Raw genomic sequence first — 5,035 nt, 5'->3', positions numbered from 1 at the left:
GTGCGGGACAGCTGGGGTCACTGTGGGAGGGAGTGTGCACGGGATGGGGGGGGGACGCAGGTGGGAGGACAGCACTGTGTGCAGGAGGGAGGGAGGGTCCCAGATGGAGGAGGGACACGAGTACTACATGGAGCTCCTGGACCAGCGCCGACACCAGGTGCGGGACAGCTGGGGTCACTGTGGGAGGGAGTGTGCACGGGACGATGGGGGGGGGGGGGATGCAGGTGTGAGGACGGCACTGTGTGCAGGAGGGGGGGAGGGTCCCAGATGAAGGAGGGACACGAGTACTACATGGAGCTCCTGGATCAGCGCCGACACCAGGTGCGGGACAGCTGGGGTCACTGTGGGAGGGAGTGTGCACGGGATGGGGGGGGACGCAGGTGTGAGGATGGCAGTGTGTGCAGAAGGGAGGGAGGGTCCCAGATGGAGGAGGGACACGAGTACTACATGGAGCTCCTGGACCAGCGCCGACACCAGGTGCGGGACAGCTGGGGTCACTGTGGGAGGGAGTGTGCACGGGACGACGGGGGGACGCAGGTGGGAGGAGAGCACTGTGTGCAGGAGGGAGGGAGGGTCCCAGATGGAGGAGGGACACGAGTACTACATGGAGCTCCTGGACCAGCGCCGACACCAGGTGCGGGACAGCTGGGGTCACTGTGGGAGGGAGTGTGCACGGGATTGGGGGGGGGGGACGCAGGTGGGAGGACGGCACTGTGTGCAGGAGGGGGGGAGGGTCCCAGATGGAGGAGGGACACGAGTACTACATGGAGCTCCTGGACCAGCGCCGACACCAGGTGCGGGACAGCTGGGGTCAGTGTGGGAGGGAGTGTGCACGGGATTGGGGGGGGGGACGCAGGTGGGAGGACAGCACTGTGTGCAGGTGGGAGGGAGGGTCCCAGATGGAGGAGGGACACGTGTACTACATGGAGCTGGACCAGCACCGACACCAGGTGCGGGACAACTGGGGTCACTGTGGGAGGGAGTGTGCACGGGACGACAGGGGGACGCAGGTGTGCGGATGGCAGTGTGTGTAGGAGGGAGGGAGGGTCCCAGATGGAGGAGGGACACGAGTACTACATGGAGCTCCTGGACCAGCGCCGACACCAGGTGCGGGACAGCTGGGGTCACTGTGGGAGGGAGTGTGCACGGGATGGGGGGGGACGCAGGTGGGAGGACGGCACTGTGTGCAGGAGGGAGGGAGGGTCCCAGATGGAGGAGGGACACGTGTACTACATGGAGCTGGACCAGCGCCGACACCAGGTGCGGGGACAGCTGGGGTCACTGTGGGAGGAGTGTGCACGGGATGGGGGGGGGGACGCAGGTGGGAGGACGGCACTGTGTGCAGGAGGGAGGGAGGGTCCCAGATCGAGGAGGGACACGTGTACTACATGGAGCTGGACCAGCACCGACACCAGGTGCGGGACAGCTGGGGTCACTGTGGGAGGGAGTGTGCACGGGACGACAGGGGGACGCAGGTGTGAGGATGGCAGTGTGTGCAGAAGGGAGGGAGGGTCCCAGATGGAGGAGGGACACGAGTACTACATGGAGCTCCTGGACCAGCGCCGACACCAGGTGCGGGACAGCTGGGGTCACTGTGGGAGGGAGTGTGCACGGGACGACGGGGGGACGCAGGTGGGAGGACAGCACTGTGTGCAGGAGGGAGGGAGGGTCCCAGATGGAGGAGGGACACGAGTACTACATGGAGCTCCTGGACCAGCGCCGACACCAGGTGCGGGACAGCTGGGGTCACTGTGGGAGGGAGTGTGCACGGGACGATGGGGGGGGGGGGATGCAGGTGTGAGGACGGCACTGTGTGCAGGAGGGGGGGAGGGTCCCAGATGAAGGAGGGACACGAGTACTACATGGAGCTCCTGGATCAGCGCCGACACCAGGTGCGGGACAGCTGGGGTCACTGTGGGAGGGAGTGTGCACGGGATGGGGGGGGACGCAGGTGTGAGGATGGCAGTGTGTGCAGAAGGGAGGGAGGGTCCCAGATGGAGGAGGGACACGAGTACTACATGGAGCTCCTGGACCAGCGCCGACACCAGGTGCGGGACAGCTGGGGTCACTGTGGGAGGGAGTGTGCACGGGACGACGGGGGGACGCAGGTGGGAGGAGAGCACTGTGTGCAGGAGGGAGGGAGGGTCCCAGATGGAGGAGGGACACGTGTACTACATGGAGCTGGACCAGCACCGACACCAGGTGCGGGACAGCTGGGGTCACTGTGGGAGGGAGTGTGCACGGGACGACAGGGGGACGCAGGTGTGAGGATGGCAGTGTGTGTAGGAGGTAGGGAGGGTCCCAGATGGAGGAGGGACACGAGTACTACATGGAGCTCCTGGACCAGCGCCGACACCAGGTGCGGGACAGCTGGGGTCACTGTGGGAGGGAGTGTGCACGGGATGGGTGGGGATGCAGGTGGGGAGGACGGCACTGTGTGCAGGAGGGAGGGAGGGTCCCAGATGGAGGAGGGACACGAGTACCACATGGAGCTGGACCAGCACCGACACCAGGTGCGGGACAGCTGGGGTCACTGTGGGAGGGAGTGTGCACGGGATGGGGGGGGACGCAGGTGTGAGGATGGCAGTGTGTGCAGAAGGGAGGGAGGGTCCCAGATGGAGGAGGGACACGAGTACTACATGGAGCTCCTGGACCAGCGCCGACACCAGGTGCGGGACAGCTGGGGTCACTGTGGGAGGGAGTGTGCATGGGACGACGGGGGGACGCAGGTGGGAGGACAGCACTGTGTGCAGGAGGGAGGGAGGGTCCCAGATGGACGAGGGACACGAGTACTACATGGAGCTCCTGGACCAGCGCCGACACCAGGTGCGGGACAGCTGGGGTCACTGTGGGAGGGAGTGTGCACGGGATTGGGGCGGGGGGGACGCAGGTGGGAGGACAGCACTGTGTGCAGGAGGGGGGGAGGGTCCCAGATGGAGGAGGGACACGAGTACTACATGGAGCTCCTGGACCAGCGCCGACACCAGGTGCGGGACAGCTGGGGTCAGTGTGGGAGGGAGTGTGCACGGGATTGGGGGGGGGGGGGGACGCAGGTGGGAGGACAGCACTGTGTGCAGGAGGGAGGGAGGGTCCCAGATGGAGGAGGGACACGTGTACTACATGGAGCTGGACCAGCACCGACACCAGGTGCGGGACAGCTGGGGTCACTGTGGGAGGGAGTGTGCACGGGATGGGGGGGGGACGCAGGTGGGAGGACGGCAGTGTGTGCAGGAGGGAGGGAGGGTCCCAGATGGAGGAGGGACACGTGTACTACATGGAGCTGGACCAGCGCCGACACCAGGTGCAGGACAGCTGGGGTCACTGTGGGAGGAGTGTGCACGGGATGGGGGGGGGACGCAGGTGGGAGGACGGCACTGTGTGCAGGAGGGAGGGAGGGTCCCAGATGGAGGAGGGACACGAGTACTACATGGAGCTCCTGGACCAGCGCTGACACCAGGTGCGGGACAGCTGGGGTCACTGTGGGAGGGAGGGTGCACGGGACGACGGGGGGGCGCAGGTGTGAGGATGGCAGTGTGTGCAGGACCGAGGGATGGAGGGAGTCCCAGATGGAGAAAGGAAGGGATGCAGGTGTGAGGACAGTGCCGGGTGCAGAGGGGCCCCAGGTTGTGCTGAAAGTGTGGACCTGGCCTGCTCCCTAGCATCCCCGCTCCGCCCGCCCCCGCCCCCTGACCCAGCCTCCGAAACCCCCCGGCCCCCCACCCCCGGCTGCCCCACAGCGCCTCTGGGTTTCTGCTGGAGAAGTGGGGCATCTGTGGCCATGTGCAGCGCCTGGTCCCCCAGGGCTTGTGACCATTTCCGGGGGGTTAGGGTCTCCCCACAACACAGCAGCAAGCCGGAGCTCAGAAAGCACAGCGTGGGCCCCCAGCCTCTTCCACATCCGGGCTCCAGGTTCCAGTTGGCCTCCCTGTGGGGGGGTGGAGGGGGGTCCCTGCAGCCCCTCCGGCCCCTGTGCCCCCTGGGGACACTCAGGTGGACCTGCACGCCCTTGGCTCAGTTACATTTCTTTTCTGTGGTTGTTTGTGATTTCGACATGTGCAAACTGTGCTTACTGTGTCCTCTGTGTCCCGCACCCCCCCCCCCCGCGTCCTCTGATCCCCCGCCTGCACCTCTGCGCACACAGGAGGTCACCTCTTTGGGGGGCATCCACAAGTCATGGGGCACAGAAGCCATTCCAGAAAGAGGGGTGCACGTGTGGAGTTCCCACCCCACTCGTGCCCCTGGGCACGAGCTGTCCTCCACCCCGCTCCACGCCCCGCCCACTCATCGCCTGCACCCCCTCACCTCCACCCCCACCCTGTCACCCCTACACCCTCACCCTGTGACCCCTTCACCTCCTGCCCCTCACCCTGCACGCCTTCAGCTCTGCCCCCCTCATCCCAGCACCCCTTCACCCCTGTCCTGTGCCCCACCCATCCCTTTGTCCCCAACCCCACGGCACAGCCCCCTCCCATTGCCCTCACCCCGTGCTCTGTCATACCCACTCACCCTGTGCCCCATCATACTCACCCACTCACCCCTCACCCCTTGCCTCCCATTCCTCTCCATCATCCCTTCACTCCCGCCCCCACCCCTAGGCCCCTCCCATCATCCTCCCCCTGCGCCCCATCACCTCCACCCCTTCGCCCTATCACCCCCTCACCCCTTTGCCCTTGCCCCCCACCCTGTGGCCCCTTCCTCCCCTCACCCCATCACCCCTTTGTTCCTGTGCCCCCCTTCCCATCACCCCACCCCACACCCCTTCACCTTCACCCCAGCAGCCCTTGGCTCCTGCCTGCGCCCACCCACCCCTTCACCCCCACCTCCCCCCTGAAGGACCCCTCCTATCACCCACACCCTGCGCTCCATCTCCCCCACTCCTCACCCACGCACCTCACCCCGTCACCTTGTACCCTGCCATCACCACTCCTTACCTTGTCACCCCCCTGCTCCTGCCCCACACCTCTCATCCCATCACCTCTTCATCCTCACCCCATCCCCGCACCCCTTCACTCCTGCTCCTGCATCACCTCCATCC

The sequence above is a fragment of the Ursus arctos genome, unplaced genomic scaffold (genome assembly GCF_023065955.2).
Source record: "Ursus arctos isolate Adak ecotype North America unplaced genomic scaffold, UrsArc2.0 scaffold_97, whole genome shotgun sequence".
NCBI lineage: Eukaryota > Metazoa > Chordata > Mammalia > Carnivora > Ursidae > Ursus > Ursus arctos.
Note: the sequence above shows the minus strand (reverse complement) of the source record.